This window comes from Furipterus horrens, unplaced genomic scaffold (genome assembly GCF_987537825.1).
Source record: "Furipterus horrens unplaced genomic scaffold, mFurHor1.1.pri manual_scaffold_5, whole genome shotgun sequence".
NCBI classification, from domain to species: Eukaryota; Metazoa; Chordata; class Mammalia; order Chiroptera; family Furipteridae; genus Furipterus; species Furipterus horrens.
This window is the reverse complement of record NW_028327175.1, coordinates 116,667,266-116,691,286: the sequence shown is the minus strand read 5'-3', so window position 1 is coordinate 116,691,286 and position 24,021 is coordinate 116,667,266. Positions and strand designations below refer to the sequence as shown.

General features: G+C 40.9%; 2 pseudogenes; one reads left to right on the top strand and one right to left on the bottom strand.

The window, feature by feature from the left end:
- Window positions 1-5,277: 5,277 nt before the first annotated feature.
- On the bottom strand, window positions 5,278-18,810 carry LOC150009378 (GRAM domain-containing protein 2B-like; annotated as a pseudogene).
- A 4,102-nt stretch (window positions 18,811-22,912) lies between these two features.
- On the top strand, window positions 22,913-23,707 carry LOC150009377 (olfactory receptor 1F1-like; annotated as a pseudogene).
- Window positions 23,708-24,021: the final 314 nt, after the last annotated feature.

The window sequence follows — 24,021 nt, the reverse complement described above, 5'->3', positions numbered from 1 at the left end:
TTCATCAGAGACCCAAGGCATACGATTGACACCTCCTCTGCTCATTCTCTCGCAGGAGCAGGGAATTTAATCTTCTGAAGCTTTTCTTGAGTGGCAATCATATCAATAGATGGAGGAGAGCCTGATATCAGGACCTTCCTTCCCAGCTGGAACCCGGGAAAAGGCTCTGTGTTTTGCAAGACTCCAAGAATGGAGTGGAGGGATAAAGAGGGGGCAGTGGGGCTATAGCAGACTCACCAGCCCTCACACTCAGTGTCCTATTAATAGAATCAGAGTCCACAGGGGAAGGGAACAGGAGTTTCAGCACCCAGGACCATCTGTCTACTCATTTCTAGACCGGGAGAAGAAACACTCAACCCCTTCTTTCTGCACTAGCATGTCTTACCCTCCCCCAGGAGACCCAGTTTCAGGGCCTTTCCCCACAACTGTCCCCATATTCCCACAATTCAAGTTTATTCCAAAGAAGGCCGAGCTCCTACCCCCAGCCCCAGGCCAGTGCCCAGCACAGGGAGACCTGGGCAACTCAGGTGTGAGGCTCGTTGCCCTAGGGTTATGATTCTTGGCTTTGAGTGTGAGAGATCCCAGGTTTAAATAGCCGTCTGAGCTCAAGCTATGGGTCTTTGTTTTCCCTTACTTTAGATGAGGGACAATAACAAGTCCCAAGTTGCAGCTGAAGCTGAAAAAGGCAAAAGTCTGTGTGACTCTCTGGCATAGGGTTGCACTCTCCAATATAGTAGCCACAGACCACATGTAGCTACGGGGCTCTTGAAATATGGCTGGCCCAATTGAGATAATGTGGCTATAAGGGTAAAATAAACATGGGATTTTTGAACACTTGGTACAAAATAGTAAGATATCTTATTATATCTTGGAATATCTTGGGTACATTGGATTAAGTAAAATATATTATTATAATTAATTTTACCTGTTTTTGTTTGTTTTACTTTTTAAAAAATGTGCCACTAGAAAATTTTATTTTGTCTTATTTTTAAGTATATTTTATTGATTATGCTATTACAGTTGTCCTAATTTCTTCCTCTTTTCCCCCCTCTGCCTGGTACCTCCTTTCCTTCCATAAATCCCCACCTCCCTTAGTTCATGACCATGGGTCGTGTATATAAGTTCTTTGCCTTCTCCATTTCCTATACTATTCTTAACATCCCCCTGTTTATTTTGTATCTACCAGTTACGCTTCTTGATCCCTGCAACTTTTCCCCCATTGTCCCCCTTCCCCCTCCCTACTGACAACCCTCCAAATGATCCCCATAGCTATGATTCTGTTCCTATTCTGGTTGTTTGCTTAGTTTGTATTTGTTTTTATTTTTTAGATTCAGTTGTTGATAGTTGTGAGTTTATTGTCATTTTAATGTTCATAGTTTTGATCCTCTTTTCCTTAAATAAGTCCCTTTAACATTTCATATAAGGGCTTGGTGATGATGAACTCCTCTAGTTTTATCTTGTCTGGGAAGCACTTTATCTGCCCTTCCATTCTAAATGATAGCTTTGCTGGATAGAGTAATCTTGGTTGTAGGTAGTTGCTTTTCATCACATTGAATATTTCTTGCCAGTCCCTTTTTGCCTGCAAAGTTTCTTTTGAGAAATCAGCTGACATTCTTATAGGAACTCCTTTGAAGGTAACTCTCTTTTTTTTTTCTTGTTGCTTTTAAGATTCTCTCTTTATCTTGAAACTTTGGCATTTTAATGATGATATGTCTTGGTGTGGTCCTCTTTGGGTCTAGCTTGTTTGGGACTCTCTGTGCTTCCTGGACTTTTATGTCTGTTTCTTTTGCCAAATTAGGGTAGTTTTTCTTTATTATTATTTCAAATAAGTTTTAATTTTTTTGCTCTTCCTCTTCTACTTATGGCACCCCTATGATTCAGATGTTGACATGTTTAAAGTTGTCCCAGAAGTTCCTAAGCCTCTCTTCAGTTTTTTCAATTCCTCTTTTCTCATTCTGTACTTTTGACTGTTTATTTCTTCCTTGTGTTCCAAATAATTGATTTAAACCCCGGTTTTCTTTCCTTCACCATTGGTTTCATGTGGATTTTCCTTCATTTCACTTAGTGTAGCTTTCACTTCTTCCCTTCTGTGTTTTTTGTGTCATTTCTGTGAGCATTGTTATCACCAGTGTTTTGAACTCTGCATCTGTTAGGCTGGCTATCTCCTCCTTGCTTGGTTCTCCCTCTGGAGCTTTGATATGCTCCCTCTTTTGTGCCATAGTTCTCTGTCTCATCAACTTAACAGACTACTGTGTTTGCCTCTGTGTCTTAGGTAGAGCTGTCGCACCTAGTATGTTGTGAGGAGAGGAGCCTTAGGTATTCGTCAGTGCTGGGTGACTCATTTCACCACTTTGTGGTGCTGAATGTGGGGGAGGAGTCGGAGAGGGAAGAATGCCACCTGCTTGGCACTTGCCCCTTTTCCAGTCACTTCATCTGCTTCCCATATGTAACTGGTGCCCCTTGAGCTGTAGCCCTGGTTGTGGTGCCCAGACTGGGTGGGTCTGTAGATATTCTAGGACCATGAAGGCCCTCTAAACAAATAGACTCTGCTGAGAGACCAGCAGTTTATTTTGCTGCTCTCACCTCCATTGGTTTTCACAGTCAGAAGCAATGAGGCTTTATTTTCCTGGCGCTAGAATCATGAGCTGCACAGTCTGGCCTGGGACTGGGATCACTCCCCAGGTGTCCCTCCTGTCTGCTATAATGTGTGATTTTTCTTTCTGCCTGCCTGCCATAGCCACTGCCTAGTACCACACTGCATTCTCTCCACCTCTCCTACCTGTCTGGATGAGTATTACTTCTTTATATCTTTGTTTGTTGTACTTCTATGCAGTTTGATTTCTGGTAGTTATGTTTGTTTGTTTGTTTTTGAGGTAGATGTGATTTTTCTTATTGTTGTGGAAGGAGGTGAAGCTTGTCTACCTACACCTCCATCTTGGCTGGAAGTCTAAAAATGAAGAGAGAAAGAACTCATGGACATGGACAACAGTGTGGTGACTGCCAGGGTGATGGTGGGTGGTGGGTAGGTGGAGGAGGGTATGGGGGGATAAATGGTGATGAATGGAGACTTGACTCTGGGTAGTGAACACACAATACAGTGTACAGATGATGTGCTGTAGGATTTTGCACCTGAAACCTGTATAATTTTGTTAACCTGTGTAACCCCAATAAATTTTAAAAAATAAAAAACCAACAGATAACATCCAAGCCTTCTAGGTCTTGAAAAAATATCATTTGATAATACTGTCACATGTTTATCTTCATATGTCAACACTGATTTTTGTAAGAAGTCAGTTGACAAGTCTTTTTTTTAAGTATATTTTATTGATTATGTTGTTACAGTAGTTCCAATTTTTCCCCTTTGCTCCCCTCTTCCCAGTACCCCCCCTTCCCTCCAACAATCCCACTCCCCTTAGTTCATGTCCATGGGTTGTGCATATAAGTTCTTTGGCTTCACCCTTTCCTACGTTATTCTTAACTTCCCCCTGTCTATTTTATACCAACCAATTATGCTTCTTAGTCCCTGCACCATTTCCTCATTTCTCCCCCTCTCTCCCTCCCAGCTGATAACCCTCCAAATGATCCCCATACCTATGATTCTGTTCCTATTCTGATTTGCTTACTTGGATTTTGTTTTTATTTTTTGAGATTCAGTTTTTGATAGTTGTGAGTTTGTTGTCATTTTAGTGTTCATAGTTTTGATCTTCTTTTTTTTAAGTAAGTCCCTTTGACATTTCATATAATAATGGCTTGGTGATGATGAGCTCCTTTAGCTACATCTTGTCTGGGAAGCACTTCATCTGCCCTTCCATTTCAAGTGATAGCTTTCCTGGATAGAGTAATCTTGGTTGTAGGTTGCTTTTCATCACATTGAAAACTTCTCGCCAGTCCTTTCCTGCCTGCAAAGTGTCCTCTGAGAAATCAGCTGATAGTCCTATAGGCACCCCCATGTAGGCAACTCTCCACCTCTCTCTTGCTGCCCCCAGGACTCTGTCTTTATCTTCCAACTTTGGCATCTCAATCATGATGCATCCTGGTGTGGTCCCCTCTGGGTCCATCTTGCCCGGGACCCTCCGTGCTTCCAGGACCTGTATGTCCATCTCCTTCACAAGTCTTTTTTGTTTTAACCAATGAGTATTTATTAAAATCCAGGTGTATCAAGCAAAATTCTTGTCCAGTAGACTAACAGATACAACTGATGTAACCAATTCACTTATTAGATTATCTGGTTAAACAAAATACATTTCATGGAAATGATTATAAAATGCATTGCAGATAGAAACAGAATATCTTTTATATTATAAATCTTATAATACCTAAGTAATTATTAATAAAACCAGGCAACCCATATGGTAAACAGAAGTTATTTATTTTAGTCAGCAAAAGAAAAAAAAAAGCATGCTATCATGATGCTGAAATGGGTTTTAACATTTAATACAGATATCCTTTTTCAAAAGTAACATAGTTCACCTATAATCTTAAAAATTCAGTATTTTTCATCCTGTATCAAATCACATTATATTTTGGTTTAAAGATTAGTTTTGGTTTCAGAGTAAGTTTATTAAATACTTCAGTCCCATGTCTCACAGATTCTTGACTTGGGTGGGTGAGAATAAGTCCAGTTAAGTATTAGAGGAACAAAACAAAACATAAATGGGATGGTTTATCTGCTTTGCCCAATGTTCTTGCCAATATTCAATTGAGAAATTAAGATACACAGATGCTTTAAACCAGAACATAACAATAGAAGGGAAAAAGAGAGAAAATGCTGGTGTTATTTCTTTGAAGCAAGTCTGTCCAATAGGGCTCTTTATTACCTTTGGAGAGTTATGGCTAATTCTTTAAGTGACCATATCGGGTTTGTTGGTACAAAATATGTGTCTTAGTTTGAGGGCTGGGGTGTAAGGGAGGGTGGGAAGGAGTAAAACGGTGTGTTCTGGAGGGTGCTTGCTGACACAGTCACCATGGCTGCTGAACCACAGTCATCCAAGAGTGTCCAACAGTTTCTGAGACCTCCTGGGATGGGTCTGTTTTATTTAAGCAGCAGCACTGAAAACTTCCTCAGTGAGTTAAGGTCAACTTTTATTGCACTGGAACAAAATTACTCCCCACCTCCCACTTCCTGAGCTGGACACCTCCAAGTGCAAACATGGCTGGGGATGCCTCGCTGTTCACTCCTTTGGCCAGCAGGGAGCGCTCCAACAGAACGCCGCCTCCAGTAGCACCTTCTTCAAAGAGAAGTGTGAGGTATCATGTTGGCCCAAGCAATCAGTTGGGTCAGTCACCATTCTCAAACAACCTTTGTAAGTTGTTCTGTATCTTTTCTAATTTCATTATGTTCATTGCAAGCTCTTAGCAGAGGATCTCCACATTTAATTGTTCTTGTGACCAAAGTCTGGATGGCACTGCTTGTTCAGTATGATGGGTGTTCATAATGGAGGTTCGTGACCACAGCTGCTCCTCCAGAATATTAATTCTGTATCTCATGTAGAAGTTCGAGATGAATAATTAACAGACAACATTTGTATAGAATATTAGAATATGGGAGAGAGTTAGACATTTCTGAGACTTGACTTCGTATAATATTCCAGTGATTTCTGACTGACATGGCTTTTCCTTCAGATACTGTTTTCAAATGGGCATCTGTGCTAGTTGGTTTTGCTTTTCCCTTGGAGACATCCAGAACTGTCTGGAATTTTGTCACATAGAAGTCTCTAGAGTTCTCGAATTTGGAAGTCTGAGAACCAGAACTGCTGTTTCCTTACATGTCTTGCCTACTTTGTTGAAACACTCTATCCAGACCTAAGAATTCATCATTGAAATCCAGAGGCAGAGATGAAGGGCAGCCTTCCCAGAACTGGAAACTGTTTTCAAGAGAAGATGACTAGGGACTGTTACCAACACTTGTATTTTCTAGGTGTCCACAGATAGATTTTAGTAGTTTATAAGATGAATATCTGGAGAGTAAGAAAACAAATATGTACCTGTCTGTGAATGTTGCTATAATCAGAGCATTTGGCACCAGAAGGGCTGAGTTGCTTTTTTTTTTTTTAATCCTCATCCAAGGATATGCTTATTGATTTTGGAGAGAGAAGAAGAGAGAGAGAGAGAGAGAGAGAGAGAGAGACAGACAGACAGAGACAGAGAGAGACAGAGAGAGACAGAGAGAAATCAATCAGTTGCCTCCTTTATATGCCCCAACCTGGCATCAAACTGCCACCCAGGTATGTTCCCTGACTGGGAATCAAACCCAAAACCTTTTGGTGTACAATGATGATTCAGCCAACTGAGCCAATGATCAGAGAAAGCTGGAATAGACATCTTAGTATCTTTTCCAAAGACCTTGAAATGAAAAGTCAATTTTCTTATGAAAAGAGCTTCCCCTGGTATAATAATTCTTTCTGCAGAACACAGGTGAAATTTTGCCTCAGTGATTTCTCAATTGGGACACCAAGAAACAACTTGTGAAAGTGTGTATTTGCTTTGTACTGGCTGGAAGATGAAGACTTTTTCTTTTCAGTCTTAGAGTCATTTTTGCTTTCTGTTTTACAGTCATTCTTTTTTTTTTAATTAAAAAATTTTAAGTATGTTTTATTGATTATGCTGTTACAGTTGTCCCAATTTCTTTTCCCTTTGCTCCCCTCTGCCCACTACCCACCTTTCTTCAGCAATCCCACCCCCCTTAGTTTATGTCTGTGTGTCATACATATAAGTTTTTTGGCTTCTCCCTTTCCTATATTATTCTTAACTTCCCCCTGTCTATTTTGTACCAACCAATTATGCTTCTTAGTCCCTGCACCACTTCCCCATTTCTCCTCCTCCCCCTCCCAGCTGATAACCCTTCAAATGACCTTTGTACCTATGACTCTGTTCCTGTTCTGGTTGTTTGCTTAGTTTGTTTTTGTTTTTAATTTTTTACGTTCTGTTGTTGATAGTTGTGAGTTTGTAGTCATTTTAATGTTCATAGTTTTGATCCTCTTTTTCTTAAATAAGTCCCTTTAACATTTCATATAAGGGCTTGGTGATGATGAACTCCTTTAGCTTTACTGTGTCTGGGAAGCACTTTACCTGCCCTTGCATTCCCAGTGATAGCTTTGCTAGATAGTGTAATCTTGGTAGTAAGAAGGTCCTCGCTTTTCACCACTTTGAATACTTCTTGCCAGTCCCTTTTTGCCTGCAAAGTTTCTTTAGGGAAATCCACTGATAGTCTTATAGGCACCTCTTTGTAGGTAACTCTCTGCTTTTCTCTTGCTGCTTTGAAGGTTCTCTCTTTATCTTTAACCTTTGGCATTCTAATGATGATGTGTCTTGTTGTGGTTCTCCTTGGGTCTAGCTTGTTTGGGACTCTGTGCTTCCTGGACTTGTATGTCTATTTCCTTCACCAAATTAGGAAAGCTCCCCTTCATTATTTTTTCACATAAGTTTTCAATTTCTTGCTCTTCCTCTTCTCCTGGCATCCCCATGATTTGGATGTTGGCACGTTTAAAGTTGTCCCAGAGGCTCCTAAGCCTCTTTTTGTTTTTTTTCAATTCTTGTTTCTTCATTCTGTACTGGTTGACTGTTTATTTCATCCTTTCTTTTAATTTTTAAGTGTATTTTATTGATTATATTGTTACAATAGTTCCAATTTTTTCCTCTTTATTCCCCTCCACCCAGCACCGCCCTCCCCCAGCAATCCTGCCTAAGTCCATGCCCGTGGTTCGTACATACAAGCTCTCCCGTTTCACCCTTTCATATATTCCTCTTCTTCTTCTTCTTCTTCTTCTTCTTCTTCTTCTTCTTCTAATAAATATGTGGTTACTTAATTATTTTAACAATAAAAAATAACAATTCCTCCCTCTCAGATATTAGGACCCTTTATAATCTTATAAAGGACAATGGGCGAAGGTCTCGTGCTCCTCTAGCTGCTTCAAGCTGAACATGGTCGTCGTCCTACCTACCCTTGGGTCCAGAAATCCCTAATAAGAGTGGAGGTGTGGGGGGGGGGGAGGGTGGTCTTTCCACATGGGGAAGGATCGTGCAGACTCCAGGTCAGTTGGCTGTCTCCAGACAACGGCGTGCTTGGTTTAATAGGCTGGCATCCTTGTTGTATTCTGGGGGCAACAGATTTGGCAAAAAGGGTTAAAAGACATTATTCAATCCATAACCTCTAGATGACAAAAGGCAGGTATTAATTTTTCAATGTCCCACATTAGGGAAAAAAGGGGCTTCTTTGGAGGAAGGTGTGCCAGGCACATCTCACCTGTCCAAAACCATTTTGCCCATTATACTTAGTTTGGGCTGAGGGAAATATTTTAGGTTTCCCCCCTCTCAGACCTCTGGGCTCTTTCTCCCCAAGCCATTAGGATAGAAAAGAGAAACCAGTTTTAAAGTAAAGCCCACAGACCACCCCATACTTCACCAACCCAGCCACTTAGTTCAGCCAAACCGTTGAGTCTCAGGAGGAAGCGATGCAGACAGGATTAAGTGAGGCCTATACATACAGACAATCACTCTGGTAATGCGGTCATAGGCTTATGCCCTTTGAAAACAGAAAACACATGTTAATTTATGTAACATAACCTGCAAACAAGTCTCTAAATCTGTAAGACTGTCTTATTGGAAAGACATCCATTTGCAAGGCACTTGACATTCTTCTTGCCTGTAACTTAAATATCTTTGATGATACCACAGACATGGTTTAACTTTCAAGTGAAAACATATTTTAAATGAAAAGAAACTTTTAAGATGGTTAGCTGCACTACTTTATAGTCTACCACTGATCATTGTGATTTTCCTTGAATAATAATTTTTCTCCCTAAGATTACCCTCCTTGTCATTAAAGGGACTGCATTAAGTCCACTTTTAATTTATCCTGTTTATTTGCATAAACACAACAAGAGCAGCAAATGATCACTTATGATCTTTAGTTCTGCTTTGCTGGAACTTACCCAAGGAACATTTAGGGTGACCTTCAGTCTGCTCTTCCGGGCACAGAAGCTGGGCCACATACCTGGCATTCAGCCTTGTTTGTATACACCTGTCTTTTCCAAGTCCTTCTGGTTTTTTATTGTGTCTTAAGGTCCCTTCTAGCCATCTTTCAGGAAAACAACCTTTGTTCCTTCCCTGGAAAGATTGCTGTGGACTGCACAACCAACCATGGTACCAGGCCTTTTATCTCGCTGGCTTTTATTACCTTCAAAAGCCATTCCCAGTTCCTCAGGGCTTTTTGGTAACAACCTGAGCCCAAGCATGTCTCCTTTAGCCTTGACATTCCAGTCAAAGTCTTGGTCAAAAAAAAAAAAAAAAAAAAGAAAACAAAACCTCTATTAACAACTGATCTTATTAGTTTTATGCAAATAAACTTATGTCATTACTTACTTCTTTAGAATGCCAAAACTCTGGACGGATCAGAAAGGGAGAAAAATATACAGTGTGAAGGAAAATCTTTGTCCTTCTAATGTTCACTGGACTGGCATTTCCATTCTTCATATTTTCATTTTTCCCCCACTAAAATTTTTTTTTTCCCCTTACAGTTGTCTCACTTTTTTCCCTTGTTGCTTCCCTGCTCCCTGTTCCCTCCTTCTCCAACATTTAGTCTCCACTCAGTTGTCCATGTCTGTGGGTCATTTATACATGTTCTTTGACTAGACCCTTCCTTTTCTTACCCCCTTCTCTCCCTCCCACCTTCCCTCTTGTTACTGTTGGTCTACTTCTTGTTTACATACCTCTGGTTCAATTTTGCTCATTTGTTTGTGTTGTTCATTAGTTTCCTGTAACAGGCGACAATATAAGGTATTTTTCTTTTGTTGCCTGGCTTATTTCGCTAAGCATAATTCTCTCTAGTTCCATCCATGTTGTTGAAAATAGTAGAAGTTCCTTCTTTCTTTCTGCTACATAGTACTCCATTGTGTAAATGTAGCACAATTTTTTGATCCACTCATCTACAGATGGGCGCTTAGGTTGTTTCCAGCACTTGGCTATTGTGAATAGTGCTGCTATGAACATAGGGGTGCATAGGTTCTTTTGAATTGGTATTTCAGGATTTTTTGGATATAATCCTAGCAACGGAATTGCTGGTTCAAAAGGCAGTTCCATTTTTAGTTTTTTGAGGAAATTCCAAACTCTTTTCCATAGTGGCTGCACCAGTCTGCATTTCTACCAGCAATGCACCAGGGTTCCCATTTCTCCGCATCCTTTCCAGCACAAGTTGTTTGTTGATTTGTTGATGATGGCCATTCTGACTGGTGTGAGGTGGTATCTCATTGTGGTTTTTATTTGCATCTCTCTGATGGCTAGTGATGTTGAGAATTCTTTCATATGTCTATGGACCCTCTGTATGTCCTCTTTGGAGAAGTGTTTGTTCAGATCCTTTGTCCATTTTTTAATTGGGTTGTCTGTCTTCTTGGTGTTGAGTCGTATGAGTTCTTTATATATTTTGGAGATCAATCCCTTGTCTGAGATGTCATTGGCGAATATATTTTCCCATATGGTTGGTTTCCTTTACATCTTGCTGATGTTTTCTTTAGCTGAGCAGAAACTTTTTAGTTTGATGTAGTCCCATTTGTTTATTCTTTCCTTTATTTCCCTTGCCTTGGGAGATATGTCAGTGAAAATATTGCTACGTGGGATATCTGAAATTTTCCTGCCTATTTTTTCCTCTAGGACTTTTATGGTATCACGGCTTACATTTAAGTCTTTGATCCATTTTGAGTTTATTCTGGTGTATGGTGTAAGTTGGTGGTCTAGTTTCATTTTTTTGCATGTCCCTGTCCAGGTCTCCCAGCACCATTTGTTGAAGAGGCTCTTCTCATTCTATTTTATGTTCCTTGCCCCTTTGTTGAATATTAGTTTACCATATAGACCTGGGTCTATATGGGCTCTCTATTCTCTTCCATTGATCTATATATCTGTTCTTATGCCAGTACCAGGCTGTTCTGATTACAGTGGCCTTGTAGTATAGTTTGATGTCAGGTATTGTGATTCCTTCTATTGTGTTCTTCTGTCTCAAGATTGCTGTGGCTATTTGGGGTCTTTTTGGTTCCATATAAACTTCTGAAGTATTTGTTCTAGGTCTATGAAATACATCACTGGTATTTTAATAGGGATTGCATTGAATGTATAAGTTGCTTTGGGTAGTATAGACATTTTAATGATGTTGATTCTTCCCACTCCTGAACATGGCATATGCTTCCATTTATTTGTATCTTCTTTATTTTCTTTCTTAAGTGTCATGTAGTTTTCCATGTACAGGTCTTTTATCTCTTTGGTTAAATTTATTCCTAGACACTTTATTTTTCTTGTTGCTATAGTAAATGGGATTTTTTTTCCTAGTTTCTCTGATATTTTATTGTTGGTGTACAGAAATGCCTTTGATTTCTGAATATTGACTTTGTACCCTGCTATTTTGCCAAGTTTACTTATTAGGTCGAGTAGTTTTTTCGTGGAGTCTATAAGGTTTTCTATGTACACTATCATGTCATCTGCAAATAATGACAGTTTTATTTCTTCTTTTCCAATTTGGATGCCTTTTATTTCTTTTTCTTGTCTGATTGCTGTGGCTAGAACTTCCAACACTGTTGAATAGGAGTGCAGAGAGTGGACTTCCCTGTCTCGTTTCTATTCTCAGGGGGAATGCCTTCAGTTTTGTCCATTGAGTATGATATTGGCTTCAGGTTTCTTGTAATGGCCTTTATTATGTTGAGGTATGCTCCCTCTATTCCCAGTTTGCTGAGTGTTTTCATCATAAATGGGTGTTGTACTTTATCAAATGCCTTTTCAGCATTTATTGATATGATCATGTGGTTTTTGTCTCTTGTATTACATTTGTTGATTTGCAAATATTAAACCATCCTTGCATCCCTGGGATGAATCCCACTTGATCATGGTGTATGATCTCTTTTTTAAAAAGTATATTTTATTGATTATGTTGTTACAATAGTCCCAATTTTTTTCCCCTTTGCTTCCCTCTGCCCAGTACCCCCCCTTCCCTCCAGCAATCCCACCCCCCCCTTAGTTCATGTCCATGTGTCATGCATATAAGTTCTTCGGCTTCACCATTTCCTATATTACTCTTAACATCTGCCTGTCTATTTTGTACCAACTAATTATGCTTCTTAGTCCCTGAACCATTTCCCCATTTCTCCCCCTCTCCCTTCCCAGCTGATAACTCTCCAAATGATCCCCATACCTATGATTCTATTCCTATTCTGACTTGCTTACTTGGATTTTGTTTTTATTTTTTAGATTCAGTTGTTGATAGTTGTGAGTTTGTTGTCATTTTAGTGTTCATAGTTTTGATCTTTTTCTTAAGTAAGTCCTTTTGACATTTCATATAATACTGGTTTGGTGACGATGAGCTCCTTTAGCTACATCTTGTCTGGGAAGCACTTCATCTGCTCTTCCATTTCAAGTGATAGCTTTCCTGGATAGAGTAATCTTGGTTGTAGGTTGCTTTTCATCACATTGAAAACTTCTCGCCAGTCCCTTCCTGCCTGCAAAGTGTCCTCTGAGAAATCAGCTGATAGTCCTATAGGCACTCCCCTGTAGGCAACTCTCTGCCTCTCTCTTGCTACCCCCAGGACTCTGTTTTTTATCTTTCACCTTTGGCATCTCAATCATGATGCATCCTGGTGTGTTTCCCTCTGGGTCCAGCTCGCCTGGGACCCTCCGTGCTTCCCGGACCTGTATGTCCATTTCCTTCACAAAATTTGGGAAGTTTTGCTCATTTTTTTCAATTCTTGATTCCTCATTTTGCACTGGTTGACTGTTTTTTTCTTCCTTATGTTTCAAATCATTGATATGAACCCCGGTTTCTTTCCCTTCACCATTGGTTTTGTGTGGATTTTCCTTTGTTTCACTTAGCATAGCCTTCACTTCTTCTCTTATGTGTTTGCCATACTCAAGCATATCTGTCAAGCCTATGAGCATCTTTTTCATCAATGTTTTGAATTCTTCACCTGTTAGGTTGTGTATCTCCTCATCTGTTAGGTTGGCTATCTCCTCATCGCTTAGTTCTTCCACTGGAAACTTGATCCATTTCCTCTTTTGGGCCACATGTCTCTGTTTCCTCATTCTGACAGGCTCTGTGTTTGTTTGCCTCTGCGCCCCAGGTAGAGCTGTCGCTCCTGTTACATTGTATGGAACAGAGCCTTAGGGATTCATCAGTACAGCGGGACCCGTTTCACCACGTTGTGGCGCTGTATGTGGGGGAGGGGTCCAAGAGGGAACAATGCCGCCTGCCCAGTACTCACCCCTTTTCCAGGCACCTCTCCCACTTCCACACCAGACTTGTGCTCCTCTGGCTGCTGCCCTGGCCGTTGTTCCCAGGTGGGTGGGTCTGCTGACCTTCTAGGACCGTGGGGGCCCTTTAAACAAGCGGACTCTGCTGAGACTGGCAGTTTCTGCCTCCACTCCAACCCCCCACTGGTCTGCGCAGTCAGAAGCAATGAGGCTTGATTTTCCCAGTGCTGGGGGCCATGGGCTGCGAGGTCTGATGAGGACCTGGGAACGCTCCCCAGGTGTCCCTCCTGACTTTTTGAAACGTGTGACTATGCTTTCTGCTGGCCTGCCACCACCGGCTGCTTCTGCTGCCACCACACCACGTCTCTCCACCCTGGATCCTCCCCTCCTCCCTGTCTGGATGAGTATTTCTTTACATCTTTCTTTGCTGGACTTCCATGCAGTTTGATTTTCTGGAACTTCTGGTTGTTTCTAGTTTTGAGGTAGTTGTGTTACTTCTTAGTTGTGGAGGGAGACACAGCGTATCTGTCTACACCTCCATCTTGGCCAGAAGTCCTGTGTATGATCTTTTTAATGTGTTGCTGGATCTGGTTTGCCAATATTTTGTTGAAGATTTTAGCATCTATGTTCATCAGTGATATTGGACTGTAGTTTTCTTTCTTTGTTGTGTCTTGACCTGATTTTGGAATTAGGGTAATACTGTCTTCATAGAAAGAGTTTGGGAGTCTTCCCTCTTCTTGGATTTTTTGTAATAGTTTGAGAAGAGTAGGTGTTAGTTTTCTCCTAAATGTTTTGTAGACCCTGGCTGGTTGGCTCAGTGGGTTGGAGCATCATCCTGTGCACTAAAAGGTTGCAGGTTCAAGTCCCTAAATGTTTTGTAAAATTTGCCTGTGAAGACCTCCAGTCCAGGGTTTTTGTGTGCCAGGAGTTTTTGGATTACTCTTTCAATTTCACTCTTTGTTATCGGACTGTTTGGGCTTTCTGCTTCTTCTTGATTCAGTTTTGGAAGATTATATGTTCCCAGAAAATTGTCCATTTCACCTAGGTTGTCAAGTTTCTTGCCATATAGTTGTTTGTAGTAATTTCTAACAATCCTTTGTATTTCTGTGATATCGGTTGTGATCTCTCCTCTTTCACTTCTGATTTTGTTTATTTGGGTTCTCTCTCCTTTATTTTAATGAGCCTGGCTAAAGGCTTGTCAGTTTTGTTTATCTTTTCAAAGAACTAGCTTCCACTTTTGTTGATCTTTTGAATTGTTTGTTTAGTCTCTATGTCATTTAATTCTGCTCTGATCTTGATGATTTCTTTCCTTCTACTCTCTCTGGGCTTTGTTTGTTGTTCTTCTAGTTCTTGTAGCTGCAGGGTTAGATTTTTTTTATATATATTTTTTATTTATTTATTTTTAGAGAGAAGGGATGGGAAGGAGAAAGAGAGGGAGAGAAACATCCATGTATGAGAGACACATCCATCAGTTGCCTCTCACATTCCCCCAACTGGGGACCTGGCTTGCAACCCAGGCATGTGCCCTAATTGGGAATCAAACTGGTGATCTTTTGGTTCGCAGGCTGGCGCTCAATCCACTGAGCCACACCAGCCAGGGATGTAGGGTTAGAGTTTTTATTTGAGATTTTTCTTTCCTTTTTAAGTAGGCCTGTATTGCTATGAACTTTCCTCTCAGGACTGCTTTTGCTGTGTTCCATAAGTTTTGGGCTGTTGTGTGCTCATTATCATTTGTTTCCAGAGACTTCTTGATTTCTTTCTTGATGTCATTGTTAACCTGTTCATTATTTAATAGCATGTTATTCATTCTCCATGAGTTTGAATGTCTTTGAGTTTTTTCCTTGAGGTTGATTTCTAGTTTCAAGGCATTGTGATCTGAGGAGATACTTGATATAATTTCAATTTTCTTGAATTTGTTGAGGCTTGTTTTGTGTCCTACCACATGGTCTATCTTTGAAAATGTCCCATGTGCATTTGAAAAGAATGTATATTTTGCTTCTTTGGGGCGAAAAGTTCTATATATATCAATTAAGTCCATTTGATCTAGAGTGTTGTTCAATGCCTCAATATCCTTGGTGTTTTTTTGCTTTGAAGACCTGTCCATTGATGACAATGGGATGTTAGAGTCCCCTTCTATGAGTGTGTTGCTGTTGATATCCTTCTTGTAGTCTTCCAAGATTTTCCTTATATATTTGGGTGTTCCTATGTTGGGTGCATATATGTTTACCAGGATTATATCTTCCTGATGGATTTTCCCCTTAAGTATTATAAAATATCCTTCTTTGTCTCTTTTTATGGCCTTTGCTGTGAAATCCATTTTGTCTGATATAAGTATTGTTACCCCAGTTCTTTTTTCATGCCCATTTGCTTGGAATACTTTTTTCCATCCCTTCACTTTCAGTCTGTGTAAATCTTTTGTTTTGAGGTGTGTCTCTTGTAGACAACATATATGTGGGTCATTTTTTCATATCCATTCTGCTACCCTATGTTTTTTGATTAGAGCATATAATCCATTTACATTTAAGGTTATTATTGACAGGTACTTATTCATTTCCCTTTGTACCTGTGTTCCTCTCCCTCTCTCTTTTTTTTTCTTTTTCTTAAAGCATTCCCTTTAGAATCTCTTGCAATACTGGTTTGGTGGAGATGTATTCTTTTAGTGTTCTTTTGTTTGGGAAACTTATTTCACCTTCAATTTTGAAAGAGCGCCCTGCTGGATAGATTAGTCTTGGTTTTAGGCCTTTGTTTTTCATTGTTTGAAATATTTTTTGCCATTCCCTTCTGGCTTGTAGTGTTTCTGTTGAGAAATCAGTTGATAGTCTTATTGGAGCTCTCTTGTATGTTATTTGCTGTTTCTCTCTTGCTGCTTTTAGGATTCTCTCTTTGTCTTTGAATGTTGCCATTTTAATTATGATGTGCCTTGGAGTGGGCCTTTTTGGGTTCATCTTCATTGGGACCTTCTGTGATTCCTGGACTTGCATGGCTTTTTCTCTAATCAAATTAGGAAAATGTTCTGTCATTAATTTTTCAATCAGGTTTTCTATCCCATGCTCCTTTTATTCTCCTTCTTTTATCCCTATGATATGGATATTGTTTTGTTTCATGTTTTCATGCAATTCTCTTAAATCTTATTCATTCTTTTTAGTCTTTTTTTATTTTGTTGCATTGTTTGGGAATTTTTTCCTACGTTGTCCTCTAACACATTGATCTGATCCTCTGCTTTGTTTAGCCTGCTTTTGATTGATTCTACTGTGTTCTTCAGTTCAGAAATTGTATTCTTCATTTCTTCCTGGTTCTTATTGATCGTTTCTATGTCCTTTTTTATGCTGGTGTAGTTCTCAGTAAATTCCTTGTAGCTTCCCTGGAGTTCTTTGTAGTTTCTCTGGAGTTGTTCGTAGTTCCCCTGGAGTTCGTTGTAGTTTTCTTTGAGTTTGTCTAGTTCATTGAGCGTCCTCATTACTATTGTTCTGAATTCCATGTCTGATAGTTTGCTTGCTTCTAGTTCACCTATCCCTCCTTCTGGGAATTCCACCTTTCCTTTTGGTGGGGTGTTGTTTCCGTTTGGTGGGGTATTATTTCACCTCCCCATTTTGGGCACTGGTCTTGTTTTTGCTTCTTAGATTGATCTGCTTTTATTTCCTGCCTTTGTGGTGTGCTCTTCTTGTATACAGTTGTTGAGCTGCTGCCTCCAGCTGATGCCACTTGGAGGGGAGCAGTCTACCTAAGTGGTTTCTCCCATAGCACTGTGGGTGATTCTGTACTGGGACCTAGTGCACTGCTCTCCCAGCTCTTTCTCAAGAGCCAGTGCCCAAAACTTATTACAAAGTGCCTCTAGTTCACTTTACCATCCTTTGGCCTCAGCCAGGGGTGAGTGCACTCCTTCGTGCAGGCCAGGGGCGGGTTGACCATTGGGCACTGGAGTGCGCAGGTCCAAGGCTAACTGGTTGCTTGCCTGTTCCTACGGAAGGGGAGGCCTCTGTGCGCTGGTAAGCGAGTTGATTTTGTGCCTGGGCGGGTGAACTGGGGCACTTCTGTGTGCACACTCGCGTGACCTAGTGGGAGGGTTGGGGAGTGGGTAAGTACTCTTCTGCCCCTGTATTCCTTAAGAATCTCATCCCACTCTTAGCCTCTCCTCCCCTCTCCGCAAAAAACAAAAGAGAAAAAGTAAAAGGAAAAACACATTCATACACACACAGCAGTACTCTGTTTCTTGCCTCTCAGAGCCAGATGGCACCTGGCCCATTCCTTGCTCTGTCAGTGGGCAGAGCCTCGCTCTCCTCCCGACTCCTCTCTGGGGAAACTTAGGGTCACTAAAACATCTTTGCACACTGCCAGTTGCAGCTCGGGGAGAAATCCCGTCTCATCCCTTTCTCTTCCACCGTCCCCGCCAGACAGATCGCTCCCAGACGGTCTTCTCTGATCCAGCAGTGCCAAGGCTCAACTCCTGCCAGTATCCAGATGTTAACTGAGATGTTCTGTCCACAATTAGCCTAAACTACAGACAGGTCGCGGGAGCAACCAAACACAGCCTCCCCTCACTCCTCCACCATCTTCCTCAACTCTGCCATCTATCTTTTATTTTTAATCTGGGCACTTTCCAATCTTTACATCTGTCTTCTCTACAAAATGGGTCTTTCACTCTCTGAAGACTCCTACTGTTGCTGTTCTTCATGGCTGGTGTCCATCTCTGAGCCCACAAAAGGGACCTGAGTGCTTTGCTACTGATACATTTTTTGAGCACTTATGTTATACTGGACTGTGGAAACAGAAGTTGCACTCACCCCTTTTCCAGGCACTTCTCCTACTTCCCATATGTGAATGGCGCCCCTCTAGCTGTTGCCCTGGTTGTGGTTCCCATGGTGGGTGGGTCTGTGGACATTCTAGGACTGTGGGGGCCCTCTAAACAAGCAGACTCTGCTGAGAGATTGGCAGTTTCTTCCTCTGCCCCAGTCCCCACTTGTTTTCACAGTCAGAAGCAATGAGGCTTTATTTTCCCCAGCGCTGGAGCCATTAGCCACATGGCCTGGTGACATGATGGGAGTTCTCCACAGGTGTCTCTCCCTACTTTTTTAAATGTGTGACTGTGTTTTCCACTGCCTGGCCACAGCTGCTGTTGCCACCACCGCCACCACACTGTGTCCACTCCACCCTGGTTCTGCCACTCCTACCTGCCTGGATGAGTATTTCTTCTTTATATCTTTGTTTCTTCAACTTTTGTGCAGCTCGATTTTCTGGAACTTCTGGTTGTCTCCAGTTTTGAGGTAGTTGTATTCCTTCTTAGTTGGGGAGAGAGATGCAGCACGTCTACATACACCTCCATCTTGGCTGGATTAACCTACAGTCATTCTTATCACTTGCTAAAGAGGCACCATCAAAACTGGATTTTGACCACAGGCACATGATTCTCTTCTGGTCTAGGGACTGGGCCTTACTGGACGGAGTGAAAACTGGATTGTTGGTGACCTGTAGACCTTCTTTCTCTCCTCCACACCATTCTCAGCCTCTGAGTGGGCTAAGCCCACTTTATTCTCTTTTCCAGAGCACTTTGTCAGGCTTTGTGTCTTCCACATCTTGCTGTAGTTCAGTCATCAGGGCCACATTTGGAGGGCACCTTCAGACCTCAATGTATTTGCCATCCTGCCTCCTGGTCTTTCTCCTTCAACTGCCACCCTTGGGGGCACAGGTCCAGTGAGCTGCCACCAGCCTTTCCCCATGCCAGCCACTGCTGCCAACCTGGACATGTTAGAGCAGCTGCAATTGGTCAGAGCAAGTGTGAAGGAGCCATAAAGGAAAGAAGGAGAGAGGGCAAGTCTTCTATTAAATATTATAATTTGGAGGTAAATGGGTTAAACATAGGAACCATTGCTGAGTCTATTTATTAATTGGCCAATGAAGAGGAGAGAATTCCTGAATCTAATGTATATCACTCTATAGTTGTTCTGAAGGCAAAATCTGACTTTAAGGTGCCCATACAGCTTTTGATCATATGCATTGTAAAGTTTAGTTTTCTGAGTTGGTAATATTTAAGAGTTATTAATAAAAACCATACACCTGGGTAAGAAGTGGCAACTTAATCATAATCTCCATCCTCTGGAAATCAGAGTGTTCTTCTAACTAATCTTTCACTTTGGGTTAATTTATAAACAATAATTCCCTTGCCTGATATGGCATATTAATAAGTACAATATTATTCACCTACCCCAGTAACTCAGGATAGGAACCTTAGGGCTATAATGAGCCCTCTTGTCTTTTTCAGATACATGTTATGAGACATCAAGTTCTGTTTATTCTATCTCCAAAAATAGGACACCCCCCTCACACAAAGATCTGGGGAGAAGGGGGAGAGTAGTCACAAGAGTAGTAAAGACATTGTTTGCATGTGATGAAAACCAACGTGTATCAGCTTAAGGAGAAATGGAATCTATTGGTTGATGTAATTGCAAAGTTCACAGTTCTTGCAAAGCTAGATTTAGGAACCCAGATAATGACAATAGTACCTGTATTTATCTTTCTACTTTGTTTGCTTCTGTTTGGCTTCATTCTGAAATTGTCTCTCTTTTTGTGGCAGGCAAAATGGCCACCAGTAGCTTCAGATTTACATTGTCCCAGACTAGCTATCACAGGGTACATAGAACTTATCTCTGCCAGTGTTTACTTATTAACTCCAGGCAAGGCTGTGATCATTCCTTCTTTGATCATATGCCCAAATATGAACCAATCATTCTGGATGAAACAGGGGAGTATTCTAGTCATCCTGGATCATAAACACAATCCATTCCATTTGTGAACCCAGTGATGAACATCATCACCAGGATGAAATGGAGGAGGGGAGGAGTGTCCCAAATAGATCAAAGAATGGAAATGGGAAGGAATGCCCTTGAACAACAACAAGAAAATCTAGTTACCATGATCCACTAGAGTTACTCCATCAGCTGAATTGAACAAAAGATTGAGAAGGAACACTTAAGGCACAAGGATAAATCAGTAAGCTGTTTTAAAAGTTAAGGTGACCACCACCACCACCAACAACAAAAAACTGTAATTAATGACAATCCAATACCAATCAGCACCCAGGTCTTTGTTTCTAAATACCATTCCCTACTAGAAGAAAATATGGTTCCTTAGAGAAAGGAATGGTTGCAGGTCTGGGCAGGAAAAAGACAAGTGAGTCTAGGACATTATGTGTGTGTCAGAAAATGAATTTCACTCTAGAAATTTTGATGGGGCTATTAGAAAAATTTACTTATAGATGTGATGTTTATTGCTTCTAGCATCCCCTCAGGGACACATTATATCTGGTTGTCCCTTTCTTTTAAATGATATAGTACTATGGATATCTTTCTACTTCTTGCCAACTTAAAAACACTTTCATTCAAAGACATCTGGGTATGTATTTAAGGAGAGTCCTGGTTTTCTCATCCTTCTCTGTAGTCTAGGATGCAAGAGAAAAGGAATCACACACCCAACCCTGATATTAAGAGATTGAGAGTCTCATGCTGTATCAGTTTAGCTAGCTGGACATGTGATATTGTGATTTATGCTCAGAGAAGAGTATGTACTCATCAGTTGGTATGACAGTGAGAAGGAAGTGAGAGTGTCACAGACTGCTGGCAGAAGTGCAGGGAAGCCAAGTGGCATTTGACCCAGGTCTCCTGATTAGCATGTGGGGCAGGTACCAGCTCTGGAAAACTGAAGCAAACCTGGGATTTCTCATGACCATGGAGATTGCTGTTCTTAGTAAGGGACAGATCAGTGAGACTTCATCAGTAATGGCTTGTTAACGTGTAAAGCTGCATGGGGGCACTCTTCACTGTGTCCTTTTTAAAAAATTTATTTTATTTTATTGTTGTTTAATTACAATTGTCCCAATTTTTCCCCCTTTGCTCTCCCCTGTCCCCCCACCGCTGCTCCCACAGTCAATCTTCACCCTGTTGTCCATGTCGATGGACCCTTTATACGTGTTTCTTGATCAGACCCTTCCTTTTCTTTCCCCCATTACCCCCTTTCTCCTCTCCTTTGGTTACTGTCAATTTGTTCCTTATTTCCATGACTCTGGTTCTATTTTGCTCATTTGTTTGTTTTGTTCATTAGGTTCCACTTATAGGTTAGATCATATGGTACTTGTTATTCACCACCTGGCTTATTTCACTTAGCATAATACTCTCCAGTTCTATCCGTGCTGTCACAAAGGGTAGGAGTTTCTTCTTTCTTTTTGCCATGTAGTATTCCATTGTGTAAATGTACCACAATTTTTTGATCCACTCATTTACTAATGGGTACTTAGGCTGTTTCTAGTACTTGGCTATTGTAAACAACACTGCTATGAACACTGGGGTGCATAGGTTCTTGTGTCTGTCTTTTACCACAGAAGTTCTGAGGTTATCAAGTAGTTCCTTGTGATTGCCAAGTCATGACCAGTATTTTTCTTGTCTGTTTATGAGACCCTGAGTTGTGATGAACACAAATTGGCTAAGTTTCTGCTCATACTTCTGGATCACTTCCATTTTAATTTTACAAGCTAGACTTAGAGAGCTCAGTGGACATAGCTAGGAAGGACTGGGTCAGATCTCTGTAAAGTGCTCTGAAAATGTGAGCCCATGAAGCAGCAGCAGCAATATTATCATTACCACGCAGGGAGCAGTTATTGATCACTGATAACATCCTCAGAGCAAACATGTAAAGAATGTGTAACATGTCCAGCCTTGGCAGGGTGGCTCAGGTGGCTGGAGCATCATCTCATACACCAAAAGGTTGCAGGTTTGATCCCTGGTCAGGGCACAACTTAGGTTGAGGGTTTGATCCCTGGTTGTGGGGTCTGGGCATGTATGGGAGGCAATCAGTGTTTCTTTCTCAAATTGATATTTCTTTCTCTCTCTCCCCTTCTTCTCTCCCTAACAAATTAATAAAATATCCTTAGGTAAGCATTAAAAATAAAGAATGTGTAACATGTCCAGATTAGAGAAAACAAAACTAAGAAATGTTCTCTAAGACAACATCACCTATGATATCAATAACACCAGTACCCTACATTAGGGTATATGCTTACTACATGTCAGTCTCTATAGTACTCATTAGAAATATTAGTCTCTCTTAATATTCTTTTTTATTATTTATTATTATTTTTACATATTATTTTATGTTTTTGTTGTTTCTATTACTGTTCTTATATCTATAGTGTTTTGTGACACTTTTAAAAAATACATGGTATGGTAGAAAGTTCAAGCACACAACTTACCAACAAAACATAAATCTCAGTGTCTTGTGATTACATAAGCACACTGCCCTCATTTTGCTAACAAGGTAATGGAGGTGCAAAGAGGGCTGTCACTGGCAAAAACACACAGCGAGCAAAATTCTACTACCTCACCTATGTCACTTGGCTTTTCCCCTTGCAATCTTCCTTTTAAAAATACTTGTATAAGTTTATTTGATGACATATGCATGCTGAGGAGCAAGATCTAAAGAGCTCCCAAAAATAACTATTTTGCAGTTTCTTTTATGCATTTGAAATTAAGGAGGAATCCTTACAATCTTCTTAGCTGTCCCATCTTAATCATCATTTTATAGGTTTTTGAAATTTTTCTGCTTTGTCTGCTTCTGGGCTCAGGTTCCTAGGTTCATGAGAGGGGCAAACCAGTCAAGTGTCTCTGAGTTCCTTCTCCTTCCCATCTTTTCCTCTTCCTGAGCATGTATGTACCTGGCTATGATCCTGGGGAAACCTGCTCATCCTCCTAGCCATTAGCATGAGCTCCTGTCTGCACACTCCCATGTACTTCTTCCCCAGCAATTTGTCCTTAGTGGACATCAGCTTCTTCTCCAATACCATCTCCAAGAAGCTGGCCAACAATATACTTGAGAGTCAGACCATCTCCTTCTCTGGGTGTCTCATGCAGGTGTTTTTTCTCTTTGAGCTTGCTGACATGGACAATTTCCACATGCCACTCCTTACACTACTCAACAAAGAAGATCTATTAGCTCTATGCTCTGCTGGTCATTGGGTCATGGATCATTGCCAGCCTGAATGTTCTGTTGCATACTTTGCTGATGGCTTGACTCCCATTCTGTGCAGAAAATGTCATCCCCTACTTCTTTGGTGATGTGACTCCCTTCCTGACACTGTCCTGCTCTAACAGACACCTCAAGGAGATGAAGATTCTGACTGAGGGTGCCTTGATCATGATTACCCCATGTGTTTGCATCCTGGCTTTGTATATTCATATCACCTGTGCTGTGCTGACAGTCCCACTCACAAAGGAAGATGGAAATCCTTCTCCATCTGTGCCTCACATATGGCTGTGGTTTCCCTCTTCTATGGTATCATCATTGCTATGTATTTCAACCCTTCATCCTTGCACTTATCTGAGGAGGACACCACAATACTGTGATGTACACATCGGTGACCCCCATGCTGAACCCTTTCATCTATAGCCTGAGGAACAGAGACTTGAAAGAGGCACTGCAAAAAATAATTGGCAGGAAGATATAGTCTTACTGATGAGAGTACCATGGATTTATCCTTCCTATGCATTTTAATCTTTGCCAGTTCACTGAAATGTAGCAATCTATTTGTCAAAGTGTCTGCAAGGAACTGGGCCCCATACAGAATGCAAAGAACACTTCAAAATGTTTAGAGCCTGTCCTAGTCCATTCGGGCTGCTACAACAAAAATACCACAGACTAAGTGGCTTAAACAACAAACATTTATTTTTCACAATTCTGAGGACTCACAGTCCAAGATCAAATTGCTGACAGATTCAGTGTCTGGTGAGAACCTGCTTCCTGGTTCATAGATGGTATCTT